At 38.4% G+C, this 19227-nt stretch overlaps 1 pseudogene; it reads right to left on the reverse strand.

The window, feature by feature from the left end:
• Positions 1–19227, reverse strand: part of LOC103206476 — a 166367-nt pseudogene that overhangs the window by 123562 nt on the left and 23578 nt on the right.

Below are 19227 nucleotides of genomic sequence, written 5' to 3' on the forward strand. Positions count from 1 at the left end.
CCTGCTTCTTTGTGTGGACTGTGATGGTCTGTTGTCTCTGAGGCATCGTGGCATTGTTGTATTTAGATCTTTGTTAACTTTTCAGTCTTGCAGGTCCAGAAGGTTCTTGGGGTTGCTGGAAAGCAGAATGTGTTCTTAAGCCCCAGGAATCTGTGAAAACACTGACTCTTTAAATATCCAAAATAGTCAATCCGCTTTTTAACATTCAAAATGGCAGTGTCCTCCAGACCGGCAAAAGTCCACAGCTCAGCCCATCTTTTTCTTCACCTTCTCCGTTTATTCCCCAGCCACTAGAGCAGTTCTCTGTGCAGTCCCTGGCTAGCAGGGCTGAGTTTTAGGTTAATTCTTAAGTCCTACCATCACTCGGGAATCTCCAAGCTATCTGTGCCATCAGGATTGCTCAGGATCGCTGCCAGACCGCAACTCCATATGTCTCCTTTTTTGGTATTTTCATGCTAATTCTTCTGCTAGTTGGGATTTAGTCTACTTCTATATCCTTCCATTCAAGGCTTAAGGGTCCAGGATTATCTTCTGTGTGTGTGTGTTAATTGGTTTCTCTTTTCTTTGTTGAAGAGGGTCTGTGCGGTCTTTCTGCCTAGCCCGCCATCTTGCCGGAACTCCTCAAGATCATATTTTGGCTCTTGTCAACTTGTTTTACTTCTCTTCAGTTTCAACGTGAAGTTGCATATGAGCAATTGCTGGGCTGGTCCACAGTCAGCTCTTGGCCTTGTTTTGACTGGTCGAATTGAGCTTCTCCATTGCCTCTTTTCACATATATAGTTGATTTGATTTGTGTGTATTCCATCTAGCAAGGTCCATATGGATAGCTGCCATTTATGTTGTTGAAAAAAGTATTTGCAATGATTAAGTCACTGCTCTTGTAAAATTCTACCCTGTGATCTCTGGAGTTATTTTTATTGCCAAGGCCACTACTTTCCAACTACCAATGATTCCTCTGTTTCCAACTTTCATACTCCATATTAATTATTACTAGTAACAATTAATACATCTTGATTGCATATTTCATCAGTTTCAGGCTGCAGAAGTTGGCAAAAATCTTCAATTTCCTCATCTTTGGCTTTAATGGTTGGTGTATACATTTTAATAATGGAAGTATTAACTTGTCTTCCTTGTAGGCATGTGGTTATTATCACTGATGGCACTGTATTGCAGGGTGGATCTTCAAATGTTCTGTTTTGACAATGAATGGGACTCCATCTCTCTTCAATATTTCATTCCTGACATAGTAGACCATATGACAGTAGACAGTAGACAGTAGATACATATGATAGTGGACAGGCATAGAGGTGAGTATTTACAATACACATAATTCAGTCCACATAACAATGGGAACATAGTTTCTGTTTGGGTTGATGAAATGATTTAGTCATGGTTACACACATTGTGAATATAATTCAAACATCCTAGTCATAGAGTCAGGAGTTCTGGTAGTGTAGAGCCTAAGGCACTTGACTGCTAACCAGAAGGCTGGCGTTTCAAACCTACCAGCCACTCCTCAGAAGGAAGGTTAGGCAATCTACTTCCATGGTGATACCGCCTTGGAAACCCAAGGAGGGGTCACTATGAGTCAGATCTGATTCCACGGCACATAACAACAACAACAACAATAGGCATAAAGTCAATTCCAACTCAAAGTGATCCTTCTGGACAGCCTAGAACTGCCCCATAGTGTTTCCAAGCATGTAATCTTTCTGGAATCAGACTGCCACATCATTCTCCTGCAGTGCAACAGATGGGTTTGAACAGCCACCTTTTCAGTTAGCAGCCAAGTGCTTAACCACTCACCACAAGGCTCCTTTTGAATTCACTACTACTGAATTATACACTTAAAATTGACTAAAATGAAGGATTTCTTACAGATATTTTACAATTAAAAAATGGTTAGTTACTGCAACACTGAGCTTTCCTCCCTAAATAGAAAAATACCACTAGAGAGGAAGTACCTTATTACAGAGAATCAAATACATATATATACACCAAATATATGTACACATAAGAACAAAACATACACACATATAAACTCACTGCCCTTGAGTTGTTTCTGACTCATAGAAACCTCTATTGGTTTTCCAAGGCTGTAAATCTTTATGGATGCAGGCTGTCCTGTCTTGTCTCTGCAGAGCGGGTGTTGAGTTTGAACCACTGACCTTTGGTTACCTCCAAGTATCTGAACCACTACACCATCACAGCTCTCCCTCTCTATGTGTATATATATGTATATTTACATATACATATTATATACATATATATGTATGTAGATATACACACACATATATATACTTGTTGTTATTGTTAGGTGCCGATAAGTCAGCTGCTACTCATAGCAACCCTATGTACAATAGAACGAAATATTGCCCAGTCCTGTACTAGGCTCACAATACTTGCTATACCTGAACCCATCATTGAAGCCACTGTGTCAATCTATGTTGTTGAGGACCTTCCCCTTTTTCATTGACCCTCCACTTTACCAAGCATGATATCCTTCTACCCAGGAATGGTGCCTTCTGACAAGATGACAAAAGTAGGTCAAATGAAGTCTGGCCATTCTCGCTTCCAGGGAGTATTCTGGCTGTACTTTCTCCGGGACAGATTTGTTTGTTCTTCTGGCAGTCCATGGTACTTTCAGTATTCTTCCCCAACACCACAACTCAAAAGCATCAACTCTTCTTTGATCGTTTTTATTCATTGTCCAGCTCTTACAGGCTCATAAGATGACTGAAAATACGATGGCTTGGGTTAGGCGCACCTTATCTTCAAAGAGACATTTATGCTCTTCAGCACTTTATAGAGGTCTTTGGTGGCAGATTTTCCCAATGCAATATGTCATCTGATGTCTTGGCTACTGCTTCCATTGTTGTTAATTGTGAAACAAAGTAATATGAAATCTTTAACAATTTCAATCTTTTCTCCATTTATTGTGATGCTGCTTACTGGTCCAGTGGTGAGGATTTTCATTTTCTTTATGATGAGATGTAATCGACAATGCAGATTGAAGTCTTTCATCTTCATCAGTAAGTGATTCAAGTAACCCTCACTTTCAGCAAACAAAGTTGTGTCGTCTGCATATCATAGGTTGTTAATGAGTCTTCCTTCAATACTGATGCCACATTCTTCTTCACATCGTCCAGTTTCTCAGATTATTTGTTCAGCATACAGACTGAATAAGTATGGTGAAAGGATACAACCCTGACACATTTCCTTCCTGATCTTAAATCATGAAGTATCCCCTTGTTTTGTGTGAATGACAGCCTCCTTGTCTGTGTACTTTCCACAATTAAGTGTTCTGGAATTCTCATTCTTCTCAATGTTATCCATAATTTGTTATGATGCACACAATCAAATGCTTTTGCATAGTCAATAAAACACAAGTAAACATCTTTCTGGTATTTGCTGCTTTCCCCCAAGAGCTATCTGACATCAGCAATGATATCTCTCATTCCATGTCCTCTTCTGAATCCAGCTTGCATTTCTGGACATTCTCTGTCAATATGCTGCTGCAACCAGTTTTGAATTATCTTCAGCAAGATTTTACTTGCATGTGATATTAATGATATTGTTTGATAATTTCTGTAGGATCACCTTTGTTTGGAACGAGTACAAACATGGCTCTCTTCCAGTCATTTGGTCAGGTAGCTGTCTTCCAAATTTCTTGTCATAGAAGAGTGAGTGCCTCCAGCGAAGCATCTGTTTGTTCAAACATCTCAATAGATATTTCATCAGTTCCTGGAGCCTTGTTTTTTGTCAATTCCTTCAGTGCACCTTTGACTTCTTCCTTCGGTAACATTGGTTGTTAATCATATGCCACCTCCTGAAATGGATGAATATCAACCAATTCTTTTTGGTACAGTAACTCCGTGTATTCCTTCTATCATCTTTTGATGTTTTGTGCACCATTCTCTATCTGTATCTAATGCAATGCAACACACTGCTGTGGACTCAGATCCGACTCATAGAGACCCCTCATTGGGTTTCTGAGGTGGTATCTCTATGGAAGATGACTGCCCAACCTTCCTTCTGAGGAGTGGCTTGTGTATACATCTGTGTGTGTATAATATAAATAATGGTAATGGCCAGGTCAAACTGTCAGAATGGACCCAAGTCAAGCTTTTAACACACAATTTTATTTATTTTTTTGTGTTGCTGAGAATAAACACAGCAAAACATACACCAATACAACAGTTTCTACATGTGCCATTTAGTGGCATAGGTTACATTCTTCAAGTTTTGAACCATTCTCCAAAGCAAAAAGAAAAATAGATAAATTAGACTTCATCCAAATAAAATGCTTCTGTATCAAAAGAAATTATCCACAACATGAAAAATAAACTATAGAGTAAAAATATTTGTAAACCATCTATCCAATAAAAATTTAATATAAAGACAACAAATAACTCCTACAACTCAACAACACAAAAACAAACACATTTTGGTTATTAGATTCTTCTCAGATATACAGTTTCTGAAGATATTCTCTTAGTAGTTTGTTTTTTTCACATTTTTGATAAGGTGTTGATGAACAAAAGTTTTAAATATTTATGAGGTCCCATTTATATATTTGGTCTTTTGCTGTTTGTGCTTTTGCTACTACAGTAGATAATCCATTCTTGAAAGTTAGGCCTGACAGTGTTGCCCCTAGTTTTTCTTCTAAGAATTTTATGGTTTCATTTGGCACATTTAAGTCCTGTCATGGACTGAACTGTGTTCCCAAAAAACATACATCAACTTGTTTGGGCCAGGATTTACAGTGACCTGGCAGGTATGTAATGATGTAATCATTCCCCATGATGTGATCATCCAATCACTTGTTAGATGATTAGGGTGGGATGCAATATCCTTACTCAGGTCATGGTCCTGATGTGCTATAGAAGAGCAGTTTCCCAGGGGTGTGGCGTGCATCATTTTTACCTTACAAGAGAGAAAAGGACAGAGAAGCAAGCAGAGAGGAAGGGACCTGACTACCGTCAAGAAAAAAGTGCCAGGTGGGGAATCTGTCCTTCGGACCAAACGCCTTTGTGCTGAGAAAGTCCTAGACCCAGATGAAGACTGCTATCAAGACACATGGAGCTCTCCAAGGAACAATGGGCCCACAGATATGGGAATGAGACAAAGATTCTCATCAAGTGCCAACACAGAGAGAAAACCTTCCCCTGTTGTTGTTGTTGTTAGGTGCTGTCGAGTCATATCTGACTCACAGTGACCCTATGCACAGCAGAACAAAACACTGCCCAGTTCTGCGCCAGCTCCATGATCCTTGCTATACTTGAGCCCATCGTCGCAGCCTGTCAATTGATCTCATTGAGGGCCCTCCCCTCTTTCATCGACCCTCCACCTTACCAAGCATGACATCCTTCTTCAGGGAATGGTCCCTTCTGACAACATGACCAAAGTGGTGAAACGAAGTCTGTCCATTCCTGCTTCCAAGGAGCATTCCAGATGTATTTCCTCCAGGACAGATCTGTTAGTTCTTTCAGCAGTCTACGGTACTTTCAGCATTCTTTGCCAGCACCACAACTCAAAAGCATTAATTCTTCTTCGGTCTTCCTTATTCACTGTCCAGCTCTCAAATGCATACGAGATGATTGAAAATATCATGGCTTGTGTCAGGAGCACCTTAGTCCTCAAGGAGACATCCTTGCTCCTCAGCACTTGAAAGAGGTCCCATGCAGCCAACTTGCCCAGTGCTGTACATTGTCTAATGTCCTGACTGCTATTTCCATTGGCATTGATTGTAGAATCAAGCAACATGAATTCTTTAACAACCTCAATGTTTTCTCCATTTATCGTGATGCTGCTTATTGATCCAGTTGTGAGGATTTTTGTCTTCTTTATATTAAGATGTAATCCATACTGCAGGAGCTCTGGTAGCACAGTGCCTAAGGCATTTGACTGCTAACCAGAAGGCTGGTGGTTGAAACCCCCAGCCACTCCTCAGAAAGAAGGTTGGGCAATCTACTTCTGTAGTGATACTACCTTGGAAACCCAAGGAGGGTTCGCTATGAGTCGGGTCTGACTTGACGGCACATAACCACAACAATAATCCGTACTGCAGACTGTGTTCTTCAATCATCATCACTAAGTGCCTCAAGTCATCCCCAGTTTCAGCAAGCAAAGTTATGTCATCAGCATATCATAGGTTGTTAATGATTCTTCCTCCAATCCTGATGCCACGTTCTTCTTCATATAGTCCACTTCTTGGATTATTTGCTTGGTATACAGATTGAGTAAGTATGGGGAAAGGATACATCCCTGACATGCTCCCTTCTTGATTTTAAACTAGTGTCCCCTTGTTCTGTTCGAACAACAGCCTCCTGGTCAATGTCCAGGTTTCTCATGAGCACAGTCAAGTGCTCTGGAACTCGCATTCTTCTCAATGTCATCCACAATTTGTTATGATCAAATCACAATCAAATGCTTTTGATTAGCCAATAAAACACAAGTAAACATCTCTCTGGTATTCTTTGCTTTGAGCCAGGATCCATCTGACAGCAGTTATGATATCCCTTGTTCCACGTCCTCTTCTGAATTCAGCTTGCACCTCTGGAAGTTCTCTGTCAATATACTGCTGTGACCGTTTTTGAATTATCTTCAGTAAAATTTTACTTGAGTGCAATATTAATGATATTGTTTGATAACTTTGACATTGTGTGGGATCAACTTTCTTTGGAATGCATACAAATATGGGTCTCCTCCAGTCAGTTGGCCAGGTAGCTGTTTTCCAACCTTCCCCTAGAGCTGCTAAACTGAATTTAGACTTCCAACCTCCTAAATTGTGAGAGAATAAATTTGTTTATTAAAGCTACCAACTTGTGGTATTTCTTTTATCAGAACTAGGTAACTAAGGTGATTATTCCACTTTCAATTTATTTTTGTATATGGTGTGAGGCATGTTTTCTGCTTCATTATTCTACATGTGGAAATGTACTTTTCCTAGCACTATTTGTTGAAGAGACTCTATTTTCCCACTGAATGGACTTAGCACCCTGGTTAAAAATCAGTTGACCAGCGATATGTGGATTTATTCTGGACTCTTAATTCTATTCCATTGACCTATGTGTCTATGGTTACACAAGTATCAGGCGATTTTGATTACTGTATAGTATGTTTTAAAATCTGGAAGTGTGAATCCTCTTACTTTGTTTTTCATTTCAACATTGCTTCAGCTATTTGGGACCTCATACCATTCCGTATAAACTGGAGAATTTTGTTTCTATTTCTGTAAAGAAGGCTGTTGTAATTTTGACAGGGATGCCACTGAATCTATAGATTGCTTTGGAGAGTATTGACTTGTTATCACCATTAATTCTTTCAAACCATGAACAGAGAACTTCTTTCCATTTATTGAAAATCTTTTAATCTCTTTCAACAGTGATTTATAATTGTCATTATGTGAGTCCTTATGTCCCTAGTTAGATTTATTCCTAGGTATTTTAGTCTCTTAGATACTACTATAAATAAAAATATTTCCTTAATTTCCCATTCAGATTTCTCATTGCTGGTATATAGAAACCTAAACGATTTTTGTTAAAGCTATCGTCTGCAACCTTGCTAAATTCCTGTATTAGTTCTAGAAGGTTTCTTTTTCTTACAACCTCACCAGCATCTATTATTCTCTCTCTCTTTCCTTTTTTCTTTTCTTTCTTTCTTTCTTTTTTTTTTTTTTTAATTCTTAGCCCTCCTAAAGGGAGTCAAATGGTATCTCAGTATGGTTTTGATTTACATCTCTGATGGCTAATGATGCTTTGGGATTTTCTATATATGGAAAACTCTTTGTTTCTTTGAGTGAGAATTACTCCAATGCTTAAAAAACACACACAATTTAAACTCCATTCATTCAATCAATAAATATTTATGTATAAAAATTGCTAGGTCTTTTGCTAAGCACTGAGGATATGGCAATAAACAGACACACATCATACCCAGGAGGATGAGGTAAGCCCAAAGAGCAAGCAATAATCAAAACCACTGCCCTCCAATCATTTCCAACTCATAGCAACATAGGACAGAGTAGAACTGACTAAGAGGACTTCCAAGACTATAAATCTTTGCAGGAGCAGACTGTCACATATTTCTCCTACAGAGTAGTTGGAAGCTTCAAAATGTGGAACTTCTGGTTAGCAGCTGAGGACTTAATCACTGTGCCACCAGGTACATAAATATAAAAATAAAAGTAAGCAAAATACACATCATGTTAGAGGAGAAAATTTAAGCAGGGAAAATAAATTTATATAATTATAAGGGGAGGGGTAGTTAAACTATTAGGAAGGCTAGAGAAGGCCTTGCTGAGAAAGTAGCTTTGAAGTAAAGAACTTTAGGAATGGAGGAAACAAAGTCTGAGGATATGTGGGGGAAAAACATTCCAGATAAAAGGAAGAACAAGTACAGAGGTCCTGAGGCAGGAAAATGTCTGAAATGCTTAGGGAATAGTGCTAAGTTCAGTGTGACTACAGCAGAATAAACAGGATAGAATAACAGAAGTTCAAGTCAGATAACTGGCCAGATCATGTAAAGCCTTGGAGGTCTCAGGAAGGACATTGATGTGCACTCTGAGTTAAATGGGAGACAACAAGTTTTGCAAGAGAAATGACACAATCTTACTTATGTTGTAACAGGACCAAGGTGTGAGGCAATCCACTTCCATAAAGATTTACCATGTTGGAAACACAATAGGGGTTGCTACAATTTGAAATTGACTTGAAAACAGTGAGTTTAGTTTTGGCATATCAGTAGGAGCCATTTAAGACATGTTATAAAGTAAAATTATTCAAATATATTTAACTATATGTTAATTAGTAATTAGCTCAGTGTAAATCTACAACATTTTAAAAATGGCTACATAATACATTAGTTTATGTAATTTAACTATTATGTGGCATTTTATTTCCTTATTGTGGGTATTTTTAAGACTATCTCCAACTTTTGGATATGACAATGCTATAGTAAGTATCCTTAACCTATATATGTGTACCACCACTTGTCTGTCAATTTATCATACTGTGGTTGTTTGCGTGTTGCTGGGAAGCTGGAGGTTATGCTGCAGGTATTTGAAATACAAGCAGGTCACCCTTTGTAGACAGGTTTCAGCAGAGCTTCCAGACTAAGACAGACACAGAAGAAGGAAAGGGCCATCTACTTCCCAAAGAATTAACAAGTGAAAATATTATGAATAGCAGTGAAACACTGTCCACTCTATTACTGGAAAACTTTGTGAATAGCCCTGAGACCCTGTCAGATACAGTGCCAAAAGAAGAGCCCTTCAGGTCAGAAGGCACTCTAAATATGACTAGGGAAGAACTGCCTCCTCAGAGTAGAGCCAAACTTAACGGTGTGGATGGAGTAAAGCTTTTGGGACCTCCATCTGCTGATGTGGCATGATTTAAAATGGGAAGAAATAGCTTCAAACATCCATTAATAATCAGAATATGGAATGTATGAAGTATGAATGTAGGAAAATTGGAAGCTGTCAAAATGAAATGTAATGCATAAAGATTGATATCCTAAGCATTAGTGAGCTGAAATGGACTGGTTTTGGCCATTTTGAATCAGACAAACATATGCTCTACTATGCTGGGAAAGACAAATTGAAGAGGGATGGCATGGCATTCATCATCACAAAGAATGATCCTGAAGTACAATGCTGTAGGTAAAAAGATAATATCCATACACCTATCAGGAAGACCAGTTAATACTACTAGTATTCAAATTTAGGCACCAAGCACCAAATCCAAAGATGAGGAAATTGAAGGTTTTTTTCCCAACCTCTGCAGTCTGAAATCGACCAAACATGCAATTAACATGTGTTGATAATCAAAGGTGATTGTGAAGCAAAAGTTGAAACAAAGAAGAATCACCAGTAGTTGGAAAATATGGCCTTGGTGATAGAAAAAATGCTGGAGATTGCATAACATAATTTTGCAAGACCAACGACTTATTCATTGCAAATACATTTTTTCACCAATACAAATGGCAGCTATACACGTGGACTTTGCCAGATGGAGTACCAAGGAATCAGATTGACTACATCTATGGAAAGAGGTGATGGAGAAACTCAGTATCTTCAGCCAAAATACAGCCAGAAGCTGACTGTGGAACAGACCATCAAATGGCCATATGCAAGTTCAAGTTAAAGCTGAAGACAACTAAAATAATTCCAAGAGAGCCAAAATATGACCTTGATTCTATCCTTCCCGAATTTAGAAACCATCTAAAGAATAGATTTGATGCACTGAACACCAATTACCAAAAAACAGAGGAATTGTGGGATGACATCAAGAATGCCAGCCATGAAGAAATAATCAGCCATTAGAAAGACAAGAAAGGAAGAAAAGACCAAAATGGATATGAGAAGAGACTTGAAACTTGCCAATGAATGGAGAGTAGCTAAAACAACTGGAAGAAATGACGAGATAAAAGAGCTGAACAGAAGGTTCCAAAGTGCAGCCTGAGAACACAAATCAATTATTATAATGAAATGTCCAAAGACCTGGAGTTAGAAAACCAAAAGGGAAGAACATGCTTAGCATTTCTCAAGTGAAAGAACTGAAAAAAAAAAAAAAAATTCAAAAATTCAAACCTTGAGTTTCAATGTTGAAAGATTCTATGGGCAAACTATTGAATGATGTAGGAAACATCAAAAAAAAGATGAAAGGAATGCACAGAGTCATGGTGCCAAAAAGAATTGGTTGATGTTCATGCATTTTAGGAGTTGGCATATGATCAAGAACCAATGGTATTAAAGGAAGAAACTGAAGTTAAACTGAAGGAATTGGCGAAGAACAAAGCTCCAGGAATTGATTGAACACCCACTGAGATGTTTCAACAAATGGATGCCATGCTAGAGGCACTCACTCTTCCATGCCAAGAAATTTGGAAGATAGCTACCTGGCCAACTGACTGGAAAAGATCCATATTTGTACCCATTCCAAAGAGAGGTGATCCCACAGAATGTGGAAATTATTGAACAATGTCATTAATATCACACACAACTAAAGTCTTGCTGAAGATAATTTAAAAATGGTTGCAACAGCATATTGACGGAGAACTTCCAGAAATGCAAGCTCGATTCAGAAGAGGATGTGGAATGGAGGATATCATTGCTGATGTCAGATTGATCTTGGCTAAAAGGAAAGAATACCAGACAGATGTTTACTTGTGTTTTATTGACTATTGTGATAGTTAAGTTTGTGTGTCAACTTGGCTGGGCCTGGTTGAGTGGCTGGGCAGCTGGATGTAGTATTGCCCATGATGAAACTGATAATCAACTCCATGGTGGAACGTACTGACTGGTAATCAACTCCATGATGGAATGTACTGTGAGCAGTTGAGTAGCTGCCTTTGGGCTGCGGTCTGCTTCCTATATATAAGCAGAAGCCTTGCAAATGGTCTCTAGCTTATGGCATGCTTGGACCCTGCATGTAACTGTGTCATTGTTCAGCAGCCTGCCATGCTCTGCCAACCTTGGGACTTTCAATGGTCTTCAATGAATGGCTGGCCATGTGGTTTGGTAACATCGGGACTGTGTCTTTTTACTTGTCAACCTTGGGATTGTCAGCCTCAGCTGTCAGCAGCTGTCTGAGTGAAGAAAAGCCTCTAGCACCAGTGGGTCAGGAGGAGGAGGCAGAGCTAAGCCCAAGGCTGAAGGGCTTTCACCCAGCCCCTAGAGCCTGGCACTTTGAACTCATTCTTAAAGCCTCCAAACTGTAAGAGAATAAACTCCTGTTGTTAGGGCCATCACATTTGTGGTATATTCCTGTCAGGGTGGCACTAGCTAACCAGAACAACTATGGAAAAGCATTCGATTTTGTGGATCATAACAAATTGTGGATAACAATTAGAAAAATGGGAATTCCAGAACACTTAATTGTTCTCATGAGGAACCTGTACATAGACCAGGAGGCTGTTGTTCACATAGAACAAGGGGATACTGCATGGCTTAAAAATCAGGAAGAGAGTGCATCAGGGTTGTATCCTTTCACCACACTTATTCAATCCATATGCTGAGCAAACGATCCAAGAAGCTGGGCTATATGAAGAAGAAAGTGGCATCAGGATTAAAGGAAGACTCATTCACAAGCTGTGATATATAGATGACACAACTTTTTGCTTGCCGAAAGTAAGGATAACTGGATGCACTTACTGATGAAGATTAAAGACATCAGTCTGCAATATGGATTGCACCTCAACATAAAGAAAACAAAAGTTCTCACAACTGGACCAATAAACAGCATCATGATAAATGGACAAAAGATTGAAATTGTCAAATATTTCATATTACTTGGTTGCAAAATCAACACCAAAGGTAGCAGCATTCAAGACATCAGACAACTTATTGCACTGGGAAAATCTGCTGCAAAAGACCTCATTCAAGTCCTGCAGACCAAAGATATCTCCTGGAGACTAACGTGCGCCTGACACAAGCCACGGTATTTTCATTTGTCTCATATGCACGAGAGCTGGGCAATGAATAAGAAAGACTGGAGAAGAGTTGATGCTTTTGAGTTGTGGCATTGACAAAATATACTGAACATACCATGGACTGCCAAAAGAATGAACAAATCTGTCCTAGAAGAAGTGCAGCCAGAATGCTCCTTGCAAGCGAGAATGGCCAAACTTCATCTTACCTACTTAGCTCATGTTGTCAGAAAGGACCACTCTCTGGAGAAGGATATTGTGCTTGGTAAAGTGGAAGGTCAACAAAAAAGGGAAAGGCCCTCCATGAGATGGATTGACACAGTGGGTGCAACATAGTGGCTGCAACGATTGGCTCAGGTATAGCAAGGATCATGAGGCTGGCACAAGACTAGGCAGTGTTTTGTTCTGTTATACGTAGGGGGGCTGTGAAACAGAGATGAGTCAATGGCATGTAACAACAACACATATGTGTAACATATTTAGATGAATATTCTTAACATATATGGGTAATATAGACCTTTAACATATATAATAGATGTCATGTGTTATATATATATTGTATATTCAAAACCAAAACCATTACAATTTAATTGATTCCAACTGATAGCGACATCATAGGATACAGTATAACTGCCCCACAGGGTTTCCAAGGCTGTAATACATACAGAAGCAAACCGCCACATCTCACTCCCGTGGAATGGCTGGTGGCTTCAAACTATCAACCTTTAATTGAGCAGTTGAGCACTAAACCACTGTGCCACCAGGGCTCTTTAAATATTATATATATAATAAATAGCTCTAATACACATGTGCATGTGTATTTACGCAAGTGCACGTTTATACAAGTGCATATTATTCTGCAGGATCTACTTCCTCAAGTAAAGCTGTTGGCTTAAAGAAATGACACATTTACAATTTTGTTTACTACTAAATTATCTGCAAATAAGCATTTACCAATGTTATATAGTAACAATACATAAAAAAAGTATTTTTTCCTCACATTTGTCAATGTGGGGTTGTTAATACTTTATTTTCATAAAATATGATTGTAAAAATTATTTACAATTATATTACTCTGCATTTTACTGATTAATGTTGGGGTTGTTGTTGTTAAGTGCCATCAAGTCAGACCCGCCTCATAGTGACCCTTCTTTGGGTTTCCGAGGCAGTATCACTACGGAAGTAGATTGCCCTACCTTCCTTCCGAGGAGTGGCTGGTGTGTTTGAACCACCAGCCTTCTGGTTAGCAGTCAAGAGCCTTAAGCAATACGCTACCTGAGCTCCCTACGGATTAACAGGCAAGGTTAAATAACTCCAGGAAACCTATAAAATTTGTTTACCATATTTATTAGCCCAAGTAGGAATAAAGTTTATAGGAAAAGAACACCACCTACTGTTAAGTATTTGTACAGGCGTACCTATCAGAACCTGCCTTCTCCTTAATAAGAGATTGCCGCATATCAGTGTTTCTGCTCTTTCTTTTTGGAATTAATCCATCATCATCATCATTAGCAGGAAGATCATTCGTGTTCTGAGATTCAGTACTGCTGATCTTCTTCTTTTCTTCTGACACCTTTAATGAAAAGTTAATACTTAGGATAATTGTTATTACTTCATTCAATTAAAACAACTTTCATATCTTCATTAGTTTTATCCTTTGACTTTTAGTTTCATTGTCATGATGTCAACCAATGAAAATATTTTTGTGCTTACTTCAATTTTATCATGACTGGCCACTGAAATTTGTATCAATTCCTCTTCGTTTCTGTTTTCATTTAAAAAGCTCAAATTCCCAAAATTTCAAAAAGACTTTCCTTAAATATTTGCTCTTATTCATGCCCACTCTTTGCTACTTAACATTTTCACCCCAATTTAACTGACTACACCACCAGAGCTCCTATTTGACTGGCAGAGAAAAATAAATTAAAAGAAGAGACCACACATTTGTCCTATTCTCCCTTTACCACTTGAATTTTATAGTAAGCAGCCCAATGTTGTAGGTGTGACACTGTGCAAATAGCATAGAGTGCAAAGGGAGAGCTTCATTTCTGTAACAGAAATAAAGCTCTCCCTTTGCACTCTATGCTATTCTTTCCCCTAACTGCAATTTACAATTCTTCTTACATTTGGAACCAGTGAATATCAAAAAAGTGAAGGTATTCCCTGAACCACATGAACCAAAGTTTACCATCAGTCATATAAGAAGCAGAGTGGAACTGCTGAATTGTTAGCGAGGAATTCTGGAAAATGAGTAGTTTCTCAAGTTTCATATTCAATAACCATAAAACTTTGTAACCAGAGGGTATAAAAGGAATTGCCCACTATAGTTCCAATATCTATGATAATGGGAATAAAACCCAGAAAGGTTGAATGATTTTTACAAAGCTACTAAAGTGATATCATCTAACATTTCTGGTCCCAAAACAAGATGATACAATTCTGTATTGCTCAGTTAGACAGATTAATCAGATTAATTACCTGAGCAATTCAGCAAATTAATGAATTTGATGAAGTAAAACTGTGATGTTGGCAAAGAGATTGAATGCCATAGTGGGGGCCTCAGCTACTTTTGTTTTAAAGAGAATGGCTCTAGATAGTTTTTCCTGTTTTAAAAGTCAATGCATTCATGCAAAACCAACAGTCAACATTATACTCAATGGAGAGAGACTGATTCCTCTTGTGAACAGGAATCAGACAAGGATGCCCTCTATCACTACTTCTAGTCACCATTGTACTGGAAGTCCTAGCCAGGGCCATAAGGCAAGAAAGGAAAATTAAAATCATCCAAATTGGTAAGGAAGAAGTCAAACTACCCCTATTTGCTGATGATATGATCCTATACCTAGAAAACCCAAGAGACTCAATCAAAAATCTACTGGAACTAATTGAGAGATTTAGCATTGTCATAGGATATAAGATCCACATTCAAAAATCAGTTGGGTTCTTCTACACCAGCAAAGGAATTGCTGAAAATGAAATAAGGAATTCAATACCATTTACAATAGCTACCAAAAAAATAAAATACTTGGGAAAAAATCTTACCAGGAACACAAAAGACCTGTACAAAGAAAACTATAAAAAATTACATCAAGAAACCATAAGAGATCTACATAAATGGAAGAACATAGCATGCTCATGGATAGGAAGATTAAACATTTGTGAAAATCTCAGTTCTACCCGAGGTGATCTATATATTCAATGCAATCCCAATCCAGATCCCATTAATATCTTTTAAGTATATGGAAAAACCAATCACTAACTTTATATGGAAAGGAAAGAGACCTCAGATAAGCAAAGCACTACTGAAGAAGAACAAAGTAGGAGGTCTCACACAGCCAGATCTCAAAACCTACTATACAATCACAGTAGTCAAAACTGCCTGGTTTTTGTACAATGATTCATAGATCAATGGAATAGAATTGAGAACCCAGAAATAGATCCATCGAACTATGGTCAGCTGATCTTTGACAAAGGGCCAAAATCCATTCAATGGGGAAGAGAATGTTTATTTCATAAATGGTGCTGGCAAAACTGGAGATCCATTTGCAGAAAAATGAAACAAGATCTGTACCTCACACCATACACAAAAACGAACTCCAGATGGATCAAAGACTTAAATGTGAAACCTAAAACTGGATTTCCTCAAGGAAAAACTAGTGGCAAATTTAGGGGCCCTAATATATGGCATAAATAGACTATCAAACATAACTCAAAATGCACAAACAGCAGAAGAGAAACCAGATGATTGGGATCTTCTAAAAATTAAATGTTTATGTGCTTCCAAAGACTTCTGCAAAAGAGTCAAAGGAGAACCTACAGATTGGGAAAAAATATTTGGCAATGACATATCTGACAAGGGACTTATCTCTACAATTTATAGAAAACTTCAACACCTCAATAACAAAAAGATAAATAATCCAATTAAAAATGGGCTGAAGACATGAATAGACACTTCACCAAGGAGGATATTCAAGTGGCCAACAAACATATGAAGAAATGCTCACGATCATTAGCTATTAGAGAGATGCAAATCAAAACAACAATGAGATACCACCTTGTTCCAGCACTAGAAGCAAAGTTCAAGAAGACAGAAAATAACAAATGCTGGTGAGGATGTAGAGAGATTGGGACTCTCATACACTGCTGGTGGGACTGTAAAATGGTACAACCACTGTGGAAAGCAGTATGGCGATTCCTTAAAAAGTTGGAATTAGAAATACCATTTGGCCCAGCCATTCCATTACTAGGTATATATTCTAAAGAAGTGAGAGCCATGACAAGAACAGACATATGCACACCCATGTTCATTGTAGCACTATTTACAATAGCCAAAAGATGGAAACAACCTAGGTGTCCATGAACTGAGGAATGAATAACCAAATTATGGTACATACACACAATGGAATACTATGCAACCCTAAAGAATAACCTAGAATCTGCAAAACACCACATAACGTGGATGAACTTGGAAGATATTATGCTGAGTAAAATAAGTCAATTACAGAAAAACAAATATTGTATTAGTCTGTTACTGTAAAAGTCAAGGAAATGTTTTATCTATGGAAGGAAATTTTCTTTGTTGGTTAGCAGGGGTGGGAGGGGAGGGGAAAGACTGCTGTTAGATAGATAGAGATATGTATTGATTTGGGTGAAGAGAAGGGCAATATACCAAATGTGAGTGACCAATATGGTGGCATTGAGGAAGAGAAAGACATAGAGAGGTACATGTGCAGTACAGACAACAAAGATGAAACTTTTGCACATACATTATTGCATTGTCAGTGAAGGAAAACATGGGTATATGGATGGATAGATAGGTGGAGAGGCTGAACTATTAGGTATGTCTATGAAGCAGGGAGTGTACCAAGACCATGTATAGGGTTGGCAGACAATTGTCCTATCAGTGTATTTATATCATCTGAATTTCCAGGTGTGTAGTTCAGCTGACAAGGGACAAGGTTGTAGCCACTTCTTGGTCACAGCCAGCTACCCAAAGGGACTGAGTAGTTGAACTTGTGGGATTGGGACCATGGTCGCAGGGGACATCAAGCTCAACTTCCATGACATACTACACAAAACATTGTTCCACCTCCTACTTTGGTGAGTAGCAACTGGGACCTTAAAAGCTTGCAAGCATCCATCTAAATACAATGATGGGTCTCTCCTCATCCAGAGCAAAGAAGAATGAAGAATATCAAAGATTCATGGAAATAATTAGTTCTAGTGACTGGTACACCATGTGATCTGCAGCCTATATGACTATGAGACCAGAAGAACTAGATGGTGCCCAGCTACTACTGTCAACCACTCAGAGGGGGATCTGCGTAGGAGACCCTGGATAGAGAGTGAGAAAAAAGTGGAACAAAACTCAAAATCATTTGGGAAAAAAAAAGGGGGGGGGATCAGGTTTGCTGGTCTAATAGAGCCTGGTGCAACCACTGAGACTATGGCCCCTAGCTGCCCTTCAGGTCTGTAACTGAACCCTCACCTGTGGCTTCCAGCCAAACGAAAGACAGGCATATGATTTTAACATTTACCTCAGATAGATACACTCCTTGGAGAGAACAATCCAAAATTAGTTTGCCAGCTGAGAGAAAGAAGGGCTGATTACACACAGGGAGTTGGCTCAGGGGGCAGGAGTGCATGGAAGGATGGACACAGGGAAGAAGTAACTATTGGGAGGAAGTGGAAGGGGAGCTGTTGCATTGTAGTTAACTGTAGTCAATGCCTTGAGACAAAGTGTATGTGAATTACTGGAAAGTGAATTTGCTCTGTAAATTTTCACCCAAATCATAATTAAAAAAAAAAAAAAAAAAGACAATGCAATTTAGAACTCAGCTTCCTCCTTTGGTGTTAAATACTGAACTTTTTTCTAAATGTTTATGCTCTCTATGAGATATAATCGTTGTTGTTGTGTGCTGTCAAGTTGGCCCTGACTCATAGTGACCCCTCCTTGGGTTTCCGAGGCAGTATCACTATGGAAGTAACTGCCCACCCTTCCTTCCGATGAGTGGCTGGTGGGTTTGAACCGCCAGCCTTCTGGTTAGCAGTCAAGTGCCTTAGGCACTATGTTACCAGAGCTACTAACATATAATCAAACGTGAAAAATGTACCATACTTCATTAAACAGCCTAATGTAAAAGTGTTACTCAATAGAAATGGCTTGAGAATGGTAATTAAGTATGTGGAATGATATCTAGTATTAAATATATGTCAAAGTGGGTCATTTTGGAATTATAAATTCCAAGGGTTTGGGTAAGAAGATAAACTCATACACACAAAAGTTAATACGTTAGCTTAGCTGGGAATATTTGTTATACCTCTCAATCTTACATTATGTATCTTTTCACAGTTATTGCCTCTCATTTTATTGTCTAAGAAAATTCAATTTTCTTTAAGCTAATAGAAAAAAAGATAAAGAACTTTGTACACTTACTATTGATTTCCTTTCTTTATCTTGTTTCAGAAGGTCACATGGAGTATAGCAAAATTAGTTAGCCAGTTCATATGCTACTCAGAAGACTGATACAGAGACTTAGGTTGATTAAGAAATGCAAATTATGAAAAAGCCTTACCTAACTCATTTAGGTGGCAGAAATAATTCATCACAAGGATATAATTAGACTATACCATTTTCTACACCATCTTTTCATAAGTGGAAAATCAGAATGGATCAGATAATTGATAAAGAGAAAAAACAAAGAGCAGTAGCAAGTGAACTTCTACCTCTTTTTGCAGTTGATCTTCCTTTTTTCCCAAAGCTGGCGAATCTACTTGTACTAGGCCTCACTCATTCTT

The sequence above is a fragment of the Orycteropus afer genome, unplaced genomic scaffold, assembly GCF_000298275.1.
Source record: "Orycteropus afer afer isolate SDZICR_OR568_19922 unplaced genomic scaffold, OryAfe1.0 scaffold00319, whole genome shotgun sequence".
Taxonomy (NCBI): domain Eukaryota; kingdom Metazoa; phylum Chordata; class Mammalia; order Tubulidentata; family Orycteropodidae; genus Orycteropus; species Orycteropus afer.